Source organism: Mastigoproctus giganteus, chromosome 2 (assembly GCF_048544385.1).
Source record: "Mastigoproctus giganteus isolate SK-2022 chromosome 2, ASM4854438v1, whole genome shotgun sequence".
NCBI classification, from domain to species: domain Eukaryota; kingdom Metazoa; phylum Arthropoda; class Arachnida; order Uropygi; family Thelyphonidae; genus Mastigoproctus; species Mastigoproctus giganteus.
In genome coordinates, this window is record NC_143576.1 from 77,007,354 (window position 1) to 77,025,083 (window position 17,730).

At 36.0% G+C, this 17,730-nt stretch overlaps 1 protein-coding gene across 5 annotated transcripts in view; it reads right to left on the reverse strand.

Annotated features, from left to right (window-relative positions):
• Nucleotides 1–17,730, reverse strand: part of LOC150089353 (heterogeneous nuclear ribonucleoprotein K-like) — a 256,189-nt gene that overhangs the window by 82,598 nt on the left and 155,861 nt on the right. The window lies entirely within an intron of this gene.

Consider the following 17,730-nt stretch of genomic DNA (forward strand, 5'->3'; position numbering starts at 1 on the left):
ATGGGTGGGCATGAAAGTAGGTTCACCAATTGTGGGCATTTAAGCACCATATCATCCAGATGAATTGATGGATTCAGTATAGCATCCGTGGCAGGGTCGTTACAAAGTTTCATATATCCAATGAAGTGTATTCCAGAGACAGAATACCATAGTAAATTGGCAGGGACAGTTTTCATTTTGGTTAAGATGAATCAAATGCCGAAGTATAATGATGTCACCAGAGATGGCAGGGCCAGGGAGAGTACCAGGCAGTAGTGGACAGGGCATGGAAGGGGAGAAAGGTTAACAAAATAAGATTAATTATTATAGAAGTTTAGGGTTAACATACTAGGCAGACAAATTTTTTTTTTTTTTATTAACCCCTTAAGTGCTTGGAAACCATTATGCAATGACAGAACGGAAAATAAATTATATAAAATTATGTATTTTTTTTTTCATCTTCAATTATAATTTATGAAGTAAAATTTGCAGGAGTTGAAGCACTTAAGGTGTTAAATTATCCATAAAAAAAGAAGTGTGTTAGGGTCTTTATATACAAATTAAAAACAGCACAGTAGGCTTATAATTTTTTTTCTAAAGGACAAAGGCACTTTTTACAGGTTATGCACGGATTTCATTATCCTGTAAAGTAAGAATAATTTGTAATTTCATATAATTTTAGAAAGAAATTTTTCAAGAGTTAACATGGTAAAAAAAAAATAGTAATATTCTAAGCAATGACTTTTCTGAAAAATGTTCATTAGTATTTACAAAATTAAAATTAAACAAAAAGCAATCTATATTGATATAAAAGGAAAATTTCTATCAAGCAGACAAAACACTGATTATCAAATAAATATTAATAAATAAATTTGCATTACATTACACAATACATGTTACTTTCTTTTAAGAAAATTATTCAATTATGAAAGAAAGAAAAGACACTACAACAAAACCTTGTAAGGATGAAGTATTTCTTAAATGAGGCAAAATGACTCCAATATTCAAAAAACAGCTGAGCAAAATCCAAGGTTTGCCTTACTCCTTATGACAACTTGTAGTTCACACACTTATATCAATTCCTGTGGTATACGCAGGCAAAGTCTACTAAGATTGTTGGTTCAATATTCATCTATGCTAAATAGAGTGGAAATTTAAGTCAAGCTTCAAGGGAAAACTTTAAAATATTCAAGATACTGAAAATCCAAGTTCTGGAAATGTTTTTCTTGTTTTTCTTTTAGTCAAAATTAGATCAGCTACAACAATTCTATGGAATATTAAAAACAGCAATTTCGAGAAGACTGTCATTCCAAAAATTTTCAAATGGGGAAAATAAAGAGAGCTGTATAAAGATAATACAAAGAATAAAGCAGGATAGAGAGTATAAAATAGCAAAACTTAATTGCCATTTTTAGCTCATCAAAATTTAATCAGGCTTAAGATATCCACTGAAGATGACCTTGCCACTGGCTGGCCCTGAATTTTGGAAACCAATGATTCAAATACTCACATTCATGATCTGATCAGCAGTGACTGATGCTGAACTAACTGCAAATTTGCTGGTTGAAACTGATTTCTTGATGATTCATGTCAATCAATTTTAACCCAAGATTTGGGAGTGAGGGGCATTTCAACCAGGTTTGTTGCTTCAATCCTTACAATCACAGAGGGCAACAAATTCTTGCATGATTGACACACACATGCAGTTGTAGTGAATAATAATGGCGTGAAAATAATGATAATTAAAACATTCGGAGGGTTTATGGGCAAAGGACACTGCAAGAATTAGATAAGAGTGTAAATGTAGGAATGCTGACCACATCATATTTAGTAATAATGGAAAAAATTAAATGAGTACCTGTAAAATAAAAGTAAATTAAAATTAAATTAGATTAAATTTAAAAAAATAAAATTGACCTCCATATTTTTAAAAATTTTATTTACTTTTATTTTACAGGTACCTATTTAATTTTATTCATTGTTACTACATCTGATGTGGTACAGTTAATCTGGACTGAAATATGACAATTCTGTTCACAGCGCTTTGAAAGACAAAGGGATTTACGAAGGCAGATTAGTAACTCTCACTGCTTGCTGATTGACTGTGCAGAGAGGAATGGAACATACACCGATTAAGTCAAAACATTATGATCACCTGTCTATTTCATCCTCCACGTGCAGCCAAAACAGCTAGTACCCGGCACTACATGGATGCTACAAGATTTCTAAATGTGTCTTTTCTTCCCTCCTCACATAGGTAACTATCCAGCTGATCTTTGAATTTATTCAAACTGTCAGCCTCAACTACTTGCAAAGGCAACATGTTCAGCAATCAACAAATTGCTGGCTAAAGAAAAAACCCACTTCCTATAATCTGGTCAATCTCTTCCTCTGTAATTTGAATTTATTCCCTGCATTCTAGAATTCTCTATAAAATGAAAATTCCACCTTTATTCATTTTACTAATCTTTCTCAGTCTTATAAACCTCAATAAGGTCACCTCTGAGGTGCCTGGTCGGCAAGTTCTATAGCCCACATAATTGGAGTCTTTCCTTGTATGGTTTCCTTCTGCCGATTTCATCAGGCAAGTTGCTGTCTTTGGACCCATTCATGAACCTCAATGTCTGTTTTTACGTGAGGCCTCCATACTTAACACAGTATTCCAAATGTGTTCTTATGCCTTATATAGTGAGATTATGACCTCCATATCTCTACAGGATAACATTTGATAAATCATCAATAAGACACCATGGGCTTTCCTGGCTGCCTGTTTTTACACTGCTCAGAAAACTTCTATATGTCCGTATTATAACTCCCAGATCCTTTCACATCCTCTGTTTTTAATCCAACTCTATGAGTACTCTGCCAATCTTGGTCAACTGGAAATTTTGACATCAAGCCTTCTAATCCCCTTTGTGGATGTCATTTATGAAAATCAGAAAGTGGTCCAAGAACCAATCCCTGGAGGAACCTACTTCTGACTTTACGCCAATCTGAAAAATATCCATTAATCACAACTGTCTGCCCTGCAGCCACTCAGCAATCGATGCTTACTCTATTGGTTGAAATGATGAAGCCATTATCACCTTGTGCAGAACCTCACCATTTTAAGGAGTCGCAGTTCCTCCGTGACAAACCTCCATGCAAACTTGCTGTTCCTCAGATGTGAGTATTCTTGGAATGCAGTGTTCACAAACGTGTCATATGCAAATGACCATGGAGAGTATGGTGTGCTTCCTACTGATATTCAACATCTCTGCCAGTTACACCTCACTTTAAACAATGACCTTCTCTTATGATTACAGAAGCAATGTTTGTGGTTTCTGTGTGAAAACAGTGGTAGGAGCTCCATGACTGCCGATTTTTTTAAATTGAATCAGATCCATCTTTAAACATTCTAAACCACCCGCACATTGTGCTATGTGGAAGTGCAGATTCAACATAAGTCTTTTAACATATCATGTGCTTCAGCTGATGTTTTCTTGAGACTGAAACAAAAAAAAAGTCTGAAAATTGGATATATATACGTGGCTAGGCTTTTCGTTCCATACAGGCATCAAACATGGAACTAAAGGTCTATTAAAGAAAACAATCATTGCAAAACTATGTTGTAACATTTATACAACATATTAGTTAAACTTTATAAACAAAAAAAAATGAAAAATGACACAAAAGCAAATCATCATCATCAGCCATTTTCAATCCACTGCAGGATGAAGGCCTCTCCAGCAACTTTCCAGTTCCTTCTGTTTTGAGCACTGGCCATCCATTTACTACCCATCTCCACCTTTTGTCTTCCAGGTTTTCTTCTAGCTCCTCTTGGGTACCATTCTGTTATTTTCTTAGACCATCTGTAATCATGTCTTCAAGCTATGTGTCCTGCCCAAGACCATTTTAGTTCTTTAGTTTTGATAAGAATGTCCTTTACTTGAGTTTGCTGCCTAATCCATGTGTTTCTCTTCTTATCTAACAGTCTGATTCCCAATATAATTCATTCCATTCTTCGCTGTGTAGTTCTCAGCTTCTCTTCCATTCTTTTGGTGAGTGCCCAAGTTTCACTTCCATAAGTCATGGTGGGGAGTATACATTGGTTCATTATTTTATGTTTCAGACAAACTGGGATATTGCTCTTCAGTATGTGACTATATTTCCTGAATGCTATCCGTCCAAAATTTATTCTTCTCCTGACTTCCAGCCATTTATCATTATTACAGCTAATAACTTGTCGCAGATAAGTATATGACTCCACCTTTTCAGTTACTGCTCCTTCAATCATTATTTCCCTTTCTGTGGCATACTTGTTCATCATTACTTTTGTTTTAGCCATGCAAATACGTAATTATTAATGTGAAAGCAAATACGTAATTATTAATGTGAAAATTAAGATAGAAAAAAAAAAAGCACAAATGAGCAGAAACTGGTCTCCTTTGGATCACCAGGCTTTAGCTTAACCCCTAGAGCTGGGGTGGGGGATTAATAGGAGGTCAATTTCAAACAGAGATAAGGTACAAGGCAAACCTTCATGGTTTTCTTAACCATTTCTGAATACAGGATTGTACTAGTTGGTCATTTTTCTTTATTTAAAGAATACTTTATCACAGATTAATATATCTGCGTTGATATGATGATGCACCTCTACATGTTAGTCAAATGCACTAATTGCAGCACTAAAAGTACATTTTTATATAGCATTTATACTACAAAAACAATCATTTTTAAATTTCAAGAATCTTGGTAAAAAATGATTTTCAGATTTAAATAAAATCACTATATATTATATTAAAATAAAATCATGAATAAAATATAAAATCACTAATTGCAGAGTTACATTACTAAGGATGCCCATGAAAAGCCAACCTCATCAGTATGAATGGGGGGGGGGGGGGTTAAGTTTGTATAAAATACATTTTAATATATTTTATACATATGAGTAGCAAATAATTTTGCTGGGTGTGCATGAATAGAAATACTGAGGTATTTGGTTGTAGTTTTTCATTAAGATGAATTTTTTAATTTTAATATTATTATTAGCTGACAACTGTGGGATTCCCATTATTTAATTAAATTTTTAAACTATTACAGATATGAATATATCACATATCTGAAAACCTCTTACTTTTTAAAAAAATTGGAAAGATTTTGCAATTTTATAAGAAAAAAAGCAAATTATCAAAAGGGGAAGAATTAAGTATTTTTTTAATATTAAATATTGCAAATGAAATAAAATTTTACAAACAACATACAATACAATTTGTTTTTACATATTACTTATTAACACAACTGCACATTTTTTATAGTTAAATGTTCAAAGCTGCAATATGTCTTTTAACAATTTCATAATATATGGATATATCAGTTTATCCTGTTAATTTTTTTTCTCCTTCTGGAGAATAATTATGTTCACCTTAAATTATAGTCTCAATAATTAAAATTTAAAAAAAAAAAAAAATTCTTCACATCAATGATCACATCATACTTCCATCTGTAATATTTACCATTTTACACACAGTAAATTTCATACAAAAATGGCAGCTGTACACAAATGGTTTGTGTTAATTTCTTTTTTCTTACCCAACAATATTCCAATTATGATGTTAAAAGCATAATTTCAGTACTAGAAATAGAATTTTTTTTTAAACCTAACTAGCAGGCTGATTGTTATACACAAAGATTCTAATCACACAAAATACTATACCGACTTTTTTCTTTTGTATTCAAAGAATAAGAATAAATAATTATGTTCATAACTGAAATATTTATTTTTAATGTCAGAATTTTCTAATTTAGTGGTTTAATAATATGGATATCTAGAAAATGTTTTATTAATTTCCCCCTCATTAATCACAAAGCCTGAAGTTAAATCCTAAATTTTTAATCTATTTGTAGGATGCTGCATCTAAAGTGTAATGGGATTAGGCAAAAATTTAAATGTTACTGCCAATTTCTTAAATTTCACCAACACAACACACCAGGGTTCTAGCAGGAAAATATTAATGTGCACATGAAACAGCAGTGTACTCAGTTCCTGAATGCAGAGAACACTGTGCCCATTGAGATTCACCAACACTTGAAATGCTCATGGGGTAATGTCAATGTGATAATTATATGGTGGGTTAAGTAAACCATATCTGGTGAGAAAGGATATAGTAAAGGTTATCATATGAGGGGGAGAGAGATGGAGAGAAAGGGGATATTAAGTGACTTGTGAAGACCAATTCATCCACTGGCACTCTCCCTAAGTGTTGTCTTTGGTCAATATTTCTTGTGCAAATTGTTTTGATATTACCTTTTAATTTTCATGGACTAGTAGATTACATCAGCCTGTAGCAGGTGTAAGTGATTCCTACATGGCTTTATTAAAAGCATGGGGGCAGCCCAGAAAGCAAGGTGTTGTGGATTTCAGGGCCTGCTGGAAGGTCCTCATGGAACAGCATATGTGGGGGGCTATGTTAAAAAGGTGTAGGTATACTTGTATGTACACCAATCATAGGAGCATATCAAAAAATTTTCATGAATTTAAAGTACTGGTCAAGTCATCAAATGCAGACATCACAGTTATTGGGGGTGTGGCACCACTCAGACATAAGGGATTCAGCAATTTGAATATGGGGAACAATGTGTAAAGAAAGCATAAATGGGATAAGATGGGAGGAGAGAAGTTATGCTCTTATATCAGAAGCAAAAATTAAGGCAGTGCATCATTAAGGCAGTTCAGATGAGTGGCCAGTACAATTTTGAGTTAGTCTGATGTAACATATGCACTAGAAAAACAAATATGAGAATAGGAGTGTGTGCTATAGGCTTAATGACTGTATTGAGTATAATTAAGAACTATACAGAGAAAGAGTGGTCCAGTAACCCATTAACTGGTCAGTACCCACCATTATAATGCCTTATAATGGGAATTTTTAACATCCCAGACACTGAATGGAACTTGTGGGTATGAGCAAACACACACTAGTAAAACTTTCGTGGATTTACTATGTTTTCAGGACCAGCAGTGTTGGAGACGCAACGAGAGAAAGCAATGCCTTTGGCCTCATCTGAAACTATTCTTCATGCATCAAAAATCTGCAGTAAAAGGTCTGATAGGTGTAGGACATAACCATTGTCAATTGCAAGGAAAGGGATGTTTGCATTTGCAAGGTTGACTACAGTGGTCTCTGACAACTTTTTAAATTCGGTACAGTGGGATCAACTGGTGAAATTATCAAGAGCCAATTCTAAATGGAAAACATTCAGAGACAATCATAGAAGGCTATGCCCTAAGCTATTTCTACAAACTAACACATACTGTGTAGAAGGATGTCAGGTGAACTGATGAGAATCGTGGCAGAGAAGAAAATGCATACTAATTATGAAGTCATAAGAGAAGCCTCAGTAGACAAACTAATCTGCAATCAGAAAGGGGTTTAAACAAATGATAGTAGCAAATTACAAGGTATCTAGAATTCTGCCCTCCCTCCCCCAAAAACACAGTGTACATCTTTGCTTATTTAAAGACTAAAAGGAAGCAGATAAATTAACATTGTTCCACGAGATCACTGGTTTTCAGCTGGGGTGTCGCATAATTTGGGTTTAAGTTACTTACACTTATTTAATTTATATATTTATTTAATTATAAAAAGATGTACGGTATCTTTTTAATTTTGTGGTGATCTATAAGGTTTACTTAGTGCCTCTATATAAAAATAATTAGACACACACACACACACACACACACACACACACACACAGTGAAACTTCTAACGGACACCTCTCTTTAATGGACATTTTCAAATTCCCCAACTCACCTCCATTGGTTTTAATGTGTTTTCAGCTTCTGTCTAGCAGACATTCTCTGTAACGGACACGGACAGGCAATCTGCACTACTTCGTTTAGATTAGCACTTAATTTGATCTCCCCGTAACGGACTGCGGGGGAGCTCACCGCCCTTTTTCTAGGAACTTTTCTTCCACGTATTGCCTCAATCGTGTGTTTATTTTCTATTTCCGATTCTCTGAATTTTATCAAGGTTTATGTCGCGGTTCTAAACCCTTTTTCAAGAATTTTAAGGCATGTGTAAAACTTCTGATGAATTCGGTGTGTGCAGGGGTGGGGGGACTTTGGTCGGCCTTTCGTCTTTTGAGTTTCAGTTTTCAGTTTTGTTCAGTGTCGTGCGAAGTGCACAATGTCTTCTGGTAAACATTTAACTTTAAAAGATAAAGTCGAACTCATTAATGCGTATGATCGGCAAAAGTAGTGTTCGCACTCTCGCTGCAAAATTCAAAATCGGGAATACGCAGGTAAGTGACATCCTAAGAGAGAAAGTGAACTGCTCAAACAATTTTGGCAACACGGAAATGCTCAGGTTCAAAAATCATTCCCGAAAACTGTTGGACTTCAAATTGACAATGTTAAGTATGAGTGGTTTTGTCGCTCATGTGCTAAAAAAATTCCCATTAATGGGCCTATTATTAGGGAAAAGGCTTTGGAGGTTGCGAAATCTATGGGAGTAAATGAGTTAAAAGCTTCTGAGGGATGGCTAGACAAGTTCAAAACTCGGCAGAAAATTTCTTGGAAAACCGTAAGTGGTGAAGGTGGATCTGTTGATACTAGGGTTGTAACAGAGTGGACCGTCAAATTGGAAGATTTATGTCGTGATTTTGAAGCTAAGGATATTTACAACTGTGACGAAACAGGGTTGTTTTTTAAAGCTCTTCCTGAAAAAACAATGAGTCTAAAAAACGAAAAGTGCCAAGGCGGAAAAATTTCTAAGGAATGCTTGACTGTACTATTGTGTACAAATATGCTGGGAGACTTTGAACAACCTCTTGTTATAGGAAACCCACAAAATCCTCATTGTTTCAAGGGCATAAAGTTGAATCTTTTGGATGTTGACTGGAAGTCTAATAAAAAAGCGTGGATGACACGAGATATCATGAGCGAATGGATAAGTCACTTTAACCAAAACATGATTCGTCAAAACAGAAAAATTATTCTTTTCATGGATAATGCTGCATCTCACCCGCACATTGAATTGTCCAACATTCAAATCGTTTTTCTGCCACCAAATACATCTGCAGAGTGTCAGCCCTTGGATCAAGGGATAATAAAAAAAATTTAAACTTCACTACAGAAAACGTGTTTTAAGACATCTCATTGCAAGCATGAACGATGTAACACGTGCCAGTGACCTTGCAAAGAAAATCAGCATTCTAGATGCAATTCAATGGATTTCCTCTTCAGTAAACGCAATTAGAAAACAAACTGCCTTCATACGTATTTCCTGAAAATTACAGTCTACAGAAGTTCAAGTCTAATGTCCACAAATATCTTCTTTTGTCTTCTCAACCTCCAACCCAAGCACAGTACTATAGGTTCTATACCTCTCGTGTTTGGGGTTTACATAAAAAAAAAAAAAAAAAATGCAAAGATTCTGTTCCAGTTTATAAAAAGTACAATCTTGAATGCCGCTATTTGACCAAGCATAAGGAATACGAAAAACTTGAGACTCAGCATTTAGACAATTTAACATTTTTAAAAGAATCTTTATGCAAACAGCAGTCTATTTTCAAAAGACAATCATGAAAATATATCCGTAACGCAAGCAAGTTATGAAGTGTGTGAGCTAATTGCAAAGAAACATACACCGAAGGTGAGTTTTGTTAGAGTGTATAGTTGCCGTTGCATGAATTTTAACTCCAGAAAAGGTCAGATTGTTTGAGAATATTTGCTTATCACAGAGGACAGTTTCTGACCATATAAAAGACATGGCTAACGATATCCAAGTATCCTTGAAACAAGCAGCATCAGAATTTGTGTTTTAATCCATTGCTGCAGATGAGACAACAGACATAGCAAATATGGCACATTTATGTAGATGGGATAACAGCAAACTTTACAATATGAGATTTATTTGCTTTAAAATTGATGCACTGGACTACCACAGGAGATCTCTTTTCTGAAGTCAAATCAGCAATTTGTGATTTCGATTTACCCTACGAAAAACTAATTAGTGTAGTTAAGGATGGTGCACCATCTATGGTAGCATCTCAAAAAGGATTTGTTGTTTCAATTAAGAAAGAATTGGAGAGCCATCAACTGGAATCTAATATTTTAATAGTATGTCACTGTCTTATTCAACAACAAAATTTGTGTACATTCTATAATTAATGAACAATGTGATGAAAGAAATGGTAACAAAATGTATTAACTTCATAAAAAATGAAAAGCTGAAGAACTGAAGAACAGAGAATTTGAAGAAATGTTTAAGGTCCTTGAAACAGAATATGGTGATTTATTGTACCATTGTGGGATTTGCTAGCTAAGCAAAGTGTGCATGCTCAAATACTTCTTTGAGCTGAAAGATGAAGTGAAACTCTTCGTGGATATTAAAAGCTCCCCCATTATGGAATTAGAGAACCAAAAGTGGTTATATGATTTGGCATTATTGGTCGCTAGCCACTTAAATGATCTAAATTTGAAATTACAAGGTTCAAATCAGAACCTTACCTCTCTTCTTGTCAATATCAGGAGCTTTGAATCAATGTTGCAATTGTTCTTAAGTCAACTGAAAAAACACTGCATGGTACATTTTCCAACACTGAAAGGACTGAAACTAGAATCTACAGTGGAGTATGCTGCAGAATGTTTCAAAAGAAGTTTCAAGATTTACAAAATCATGAACTCAAACTAAGAATATGTGAAACTCCTTTTGATGTCATGCCAGATGAAGCTACTGATTCCTTGCAACTAGAATTAATTCATTTATGATACTGAAACATATCCACTTTTGAGAATCATGTATTGAAAATTGCATCGCTGTTTTCTACCACGTACTGATGTGAACAGTTTTTCTCAGCATTACATTTAGCCAAGAGCTGCTTACTTGCTAGACTTACAGATGATAATCTTGCAAACCAACTAAGAATTGCTGCATCATCATCAGTGCCATCTAACATCTCTGAGCTTTCCAAAGTAAAGCAGGGCCAATCTTCTCATCAAGGTGCAAGGTAACAAGTTTCATTAAAATTAAAACATAACTGTAGTGTCTTTGGTAATTAAAGAATTATAACTACGTGGTTAATACATTATAACATTTTAATTAATATTGCTTAGTGTGATTGCATGCACACTTATAAATTTGGAAAAGTTAAGATCCATTATTTTTCTCAGAAAAAAAAATGCGTCCCCACAGGTTCTTATGCACCTGCAAATTGCCCCTCGTACTCCCACCCCCTGATCCAGACAAATGCAGTTATACTACAGTCAGAGCAATTTGTTAAAGTGTGCAACAGATTTCAGAGCCTTTTGATACTATACCAGATGAAAGACTGCTGCACAAACTGCAGCAGTGTGGGCAAGTTACTGCTATGGATAAAGGGATGGTTGAGTGGGAGAAGAGAAGACTAGTGTTATTAGCAGTCCCCAAGTTTCAGTGCACTGAAACCTGGGGACTTAATGGAAGAGATGAAGGTATATCAGGCTGAAAGTCTAAGTTTGTAGATGATGTGTAAGTTGGCAAGGTGGTTTAATCATATTAATGCTACTTCAACAAGATCTAAACAAATTAGGTTCATCAGCTGCAAAGTGGCAATTGAATGCTAATGTTGACAAATGCAAGGTACTTCATATAAGGAAGAGTAATCCCAGATTAATGCAGTGCATAACCAGGGTAATGGAGAATGAAAATGATCTCAGGTAAGCTGGGGGGGGGGGGTCAGACACTGCTTGCTCTTCAAGCTTTTCCAATGAATTTTTCCACCTATGGGTAAAATAATTCAATATCACTAATTGATCAATACTGATGGAATCCACATGGGTGATCACTGATTGGAGTTGTGATATGAGGTGCTCACTTTGTGTTTGTTCAAGAGAAGAAAGATCAAGAGTGTGGGTGCATGGTTAGAACTATCTGGTACTCCTGTAAGCAAATGAACAACCTGTGCAAGACCATAAATAACTGCAAAGGCCTCAGAATCCTGACTAGCTTGGTCCATCTGACTAGAAAATGGCAGTCAATTGCAGTTTTGAACATTAAAATCAAAAAGGAAAATTACCTCACTGTTAGGAAAGTAGTTGGACTGGAGAAAGTATCAAGAAAGCAAATTTAAGTATTCCGAGTGATCACTGAAGTTGGGAAAATGACAGAGGCAGCAGATGAATTTTAACAGAATGAGGTAGAGAGATTTTAAGCCAGAAGATTGAAAAGAGGAGATCTCTTTTTATATAAGCCTCTGAAATGGAATATTGGAGCAAACACGTGCACAATTACCACCTCTGAAGCAAAATAAATCATACAGCAAATAATTAGGGCATATTCTTGTTAATACTCCAGCACGACCACCAGGTCAGTGAAGTTTCAATAAATCAATCAATACAAATGTTAATCGTATTTAGCAGTCACAAGATTGAACCCCAGTCCATTCAAAGAACGTGTGCTACTGCACTTGCACTCCTGACCACTCAGCAACATCATGTGAGATGAAGGGTGGTTGAGGCAGCTAATAATTGAGATTCTCTCAAAAAAATTAAGTTGAGATTAGCAGACTGCAAATGAACATAACATTGCTGGGATTGGAAGTAACTCCATTTATAACTGACCTCTTTTTTTTTTTTTTTTTTTTTGTAGAAAGGAATGCTTTAAAAAAAAGATTTTTGGAAAAAACAGGTTTGTTAAAAGTCCATGCCACCACTGAAATTAAATTTCGTTGGCACTATACACATTTTCTATTAAAATACAGCCATAGAATTGTTTGCCCAGTACAGTAATGTTTTTCAATACCAGCTTACCTAACATTTTTCTGCATGTGGATTTCTGTTCGGATATTCTCATCAGATATTGGCTGATTATGATTGCTTCAAGAAATATACCGTTGCAGACTGTCCACTTCAAAAATATTGAGTCAAAGTTTTGTTACTAAAAACAGCCCTACTGTGTATAAGTAGTGGTCATGAGCATTTCCAAAGCTTCACTAGAAAGAGAGGACCTGAACTCTTTATCTAACACTGTTGAATATTCTTTTACATTCGGCACTGCTGGTAGGAATTATTAAAATGGTAAGCACGATCACAGAAAATTTGTTTTTTTTATCAAGCATTTGTCAGTTGTCTAATGAAAGAACACTATACAACTTTGGTAGTAAAAATGCCCACGACATAGTCAGAATCATCCTTCTACTTTAATCTGCTATAAGTAATCAATTTTCAAAATGAAAGTGGGACATTCTGAAATATGTTTGCAAAATAAATTTTCACATAACATTCTTAAAGTATGAGGGAATATCAAAAAGTTCGTACCCTGACCTAGAAAAAACATCAGTAGGAAGATGTCGATTTTAATACACTGATGTGCAAAACGTAAGGACTAACATTATTTCTAAGGTACAACCACAAAATCACAAAAACAGTCTGTGGCAATTTGCATAATTGTGGCCGTTCAGTAGAAAGCTGGTGCACATGCAAAAGTCTGAAACGTGATGAGAGGGCACATATAAACAGATAAAAGCAACAGTTAGATGCAAATTACCGAATGGTGAGCACGATGGTTACAGATGTTCAATTGGTGCTACAGACAACAAAATGGCCAGTAGACAACATCTGGATGACTTTAACCGGGGTCGAACAATTGGGAAGCTTGAGGAAGATCAAAGTGCAAGGAGTGTGGCTGCACAGTTTGGTATTGCTCATACCATCGTCTCACATGTGTGGTCGGCCTTCAGAACAACAGGTACAGCTGTTTGAAGGACCAGTGGTGGTCGTCCACACAAAATAAAAAAAAAAAAAAAAAAACACCCAATGATGACTGCTATACTCCTACAGGCCAAGAGGGACCAACACAATACAGCAGGATCCATTGCAAACCCACTGCACAGGACACAGGATATCGCAGTTTACAGGGCAGGCGACTCCACAAAGGTGGAGTATTTGCCTGCCAGCCAGTATGCTGTGTCCCTTTAACACCTGCCCATTGGAGACACCATTTACAGTGGTGCATTGAACACAAGGACTGGACAACAGAGAAATGGGGTAAGGTACTCTTTACTGATGAGAGTAGATTCAGTCTCAGGAGCGATTCTGAACGCCACCTAATCTGGCAAGAGGTTGGCACACGGTATCACCCCGCAAACATCACTGAAGGGGATGAATATGGCGGTTGAGGTGTTCTCGTCTGGTGAGGCGTTATCTTGGATGGACGTACAACTCCAGATATTGGAAGGCGGTACTGTAACCGGTGCGCACTACTATACTAAGGTAATCCTTCCCCATGTGCATCTGTTCCGAGGTGGCATTGGCCCCCAGTTCGTGCTTATGGATGATATCGCTGCACCCCATCGCAACTGCAGCTGTTGATATGCTTTTGGAAAGTGAGGGCATTGTTCGTATGGATTGGCCTGTCCGATCGACCGATCAAAATCCCATCTAACACATGTGGGATGCTCTGGGGAGATGTCTAACAACACGTCCACACCCACCAGAAAATGTTCACCAGCTGAAGACAGCGCTGACACAGGAATGAACGATGTTATCAACAACATTGTTCTACGTATGGGCAGGTGGTGCAAAGCCTACATCGACATTACGAATGGCCATATCTCCTACCGAGAACCATCTCTTCCCTTTGTTCCATCTTTGGCAGTGATGCATCCGTATCATGCCAGTGCTATGTTGCCATTTTTGAATAAAGTCCCTCTGTACCGTTTTGTTTCCGTTGTTGTTTCCTTCGTCATTTCTGTACCTCACTAGGGTTCCTTTGGTATGCTTTTCCCATATCTAGGCCACTCCTATGAGAAGCTACAGGTGAAAACCTGACTGGTCCTTAAGTTTTGTACACCAGTGTATAAGTTGTTTGCATATTTAATAACTAACATGTGAAATTTCATTCCCATAGGTACACCAGAGGTGAAGCCTGGAATCTGAGGGAAGATGCCATGGTTGGCAAAGTGGAGTATCGAGTATTGATCAAGTTCCTGCATTTACAGGGTAAGAAAGCTCAGGAAATTGATGAAAAAATGAAAGCCCTATATGGGGCAGAATTGTCCATCCTATGACACCGTAAAAAAGTGGAAGAGGAAGTTCCAGTGCAGTCGCACAAGTGCCAAGGGAAGGAAAGCCATCAAAATTCACAGACAGTGAGACGGTTCAGCATCTGGTGCTGAGTGACAGATATGACAAATCATTTCACTGCAAATACAGTGGGAATTAATTATGGGTCTGCCCACAGCATTTTACATGACCATCTACACATCCAAGGTCTCCGCATGATGGGTTCCAAGATTGCTGATGTTTTTGCAGAAGCAATATCGAATGTAATGTTCTCGCCAACTGTTTAATTTGTATAATGTAGATGTTGAGAACTTTTTTGATCGGTTAGTGACAAATTACAAATGCTGGGTGTATCAGTATGATCTGGACACTAAAGACATGTGAAAGAAGTGGGAACACACCTTCTCCCCACCTCCCAAAAAAGCAAAGACAGATTACCTACCTCGTGGTTCCACACTTAACGAAGAACACTACAGAAATCTTTTGAAAAGTTACGCGATGCTTCGAAGGTGAATAGGCATGGAATGTTAACCAAAGGCGTCAGTCTTCTGTCAGACAATGCACCGGCTCACACAACCACTGCCACCACCAGTTTTGTTGTCCAGTGAGGCTTCAAACTACCTATTGCAGCACCCACCCTATTCGCCAGACCTAACACTGTCAGACTTGTTTCGAGAAATGAAGAAACCATTGCATGGACGCCACTTTCATTCATCTCAAAAAATCATCAACTTCTATGATCAAGACATTAAACAACTGATCCATAGATAGGAGCAGTGTTTTTATTGTAAAAAAATAGGTGCCGGTACTCATTCTTTGCTATCGGGAAAAATTGAAAATTAAAAGGATGTGAAAAGTACTCTTATCCCCCCCCCCCCATATTGTTACTTTAGTTTTTTTTTTTAGAATAAGAACAAGAAATTAAGTGTATTAACAGTTTATTAAGCATAAATTTATTATTCAAGTATATAAAAAAGTAAGTAAAAATAATTTCATAATAAAGTTTTTGTAGAATATTCCAATTTTTATTAAATTCTCATCTGACACCCTATGCTGACTTCTTTTCCTGCTCTTTGTATGGTTGCTGAATGACGTTTCCGAAACAGCCACGAATCGACATATTTTGCTGGATCGCAACATGTCAGCGGACGGCCCACAATTTTGAGAAACATTAGTGAAGAAACTGTTTTTGTTATTAAAGCAGCGCTGGTTGGCAATCAGATTTATTTATGAAAATCCTCGTTCACATTCACTCGGTGAAATTAGTATCGTACTCAGAGCATTCATCAAATGCTTCAATTCTTCGGAAACTTTATCAATTAGGTATCCACGAATTGCATTTAACTCTAATTGACAATTTTCTGACTTCATTTTCACTAAATGCCAACATTTCATGTTTAGAAGGTTTTAATACCTTAGTTGTGCTCGTTTTCCTTCTCTCGCCATCGGTATTGTCACTAGTTCCTAAATTTAGAATTTTTTTTCTTTTCTTTTTTTGAAACTGTCCAAAATATCAGTATCATTCGGATATTCAGGTAAAGTAAAGTGTTAACAGAGATAGGGAAAATTTTCGGGAAAATGTGGATAACGCACTTCTGCAAAATAACAGGTGATTATTTATGGGGTAAAAGAAAATCACTTTTCTAATTCTCGAACAGGGCACTTACAGTTCATTCACAGAGGTGTCCAAACCTAAGACCCACAAGGAATGTGAACTAAAACAGCATTTTAAATTTTATTATCAAAAATTTTTTCTCATTAAATGTTTTCTTCAGTAAATGTAATTGTGTATTGTACTTAATCAAATTTTTGAATATTTTCAATTTTACTTTTACATGCAATAAGATATCGAAAATGTAACACACTAAAGAAACTTTGAAATCGCTACTGGAAAAGGTTGGAGACAACTGCAGTAGAAGTTGGGCCAGAGCCCATTGGGACTACCCCTTGATCTGCTCACTCTTGGATCAGTGCGACTTCTCCATATGTGGGACAGGTGGTCGGATAGGTTTTACCAGGTACCGCTAAGTTATACAATACTAATCACTTTAGCTTTCTTAATTTATGCAGCAGCACTAATTGCCCGAAGGTCAGAAATGCAAACAGGCCGCACCAAGTTAATTCTCTCCTAATCTGTTCGCTAGATGAAAATTTTCTTCCCTCAACCAAAACTATTTTAAATGTAACTTCCAAGGGGAATTCAAAATAATTAAACAGAGGTCCGACAGTAATTTAGAATTATAAAAATGGTTATACCGTTTTATATAGAAAATATCTTAACAATAGACAGTAAAAATTGCAAATTTAGTTAATTCATTTTAAGCTTATTTGAATAATAGGTAAACATGTGAAAAAATGTACGGAATATTATAAATTTCGAAGTGCATTGCATCCAATGCACTTTGAAACGTCACTGTCACTGTTAATAAAGGTGCCGGTACGCCGTCACAAAAAAGCACTGGATAGGAGAAATGTATTACTAGAAATGGAGAGTACATAGAAAAGGATTAAAGTTCCTGTGAACTTTCACCTTTCTAGGGCTATTATTTCTAGGTAAGTGTATGAACTTTTTGATACTCCCTTGTATATAGGAATAATTAAATTGGTACATCAATGTGATGTATGTTGGAATGAGGAGCAAACAGCAACATAACATCTAAAAAGACAAGCAAATTGCTTTATTCGAGTCAGAAGAGAAAATTTCAATTTTTCTCTCTTCTGAC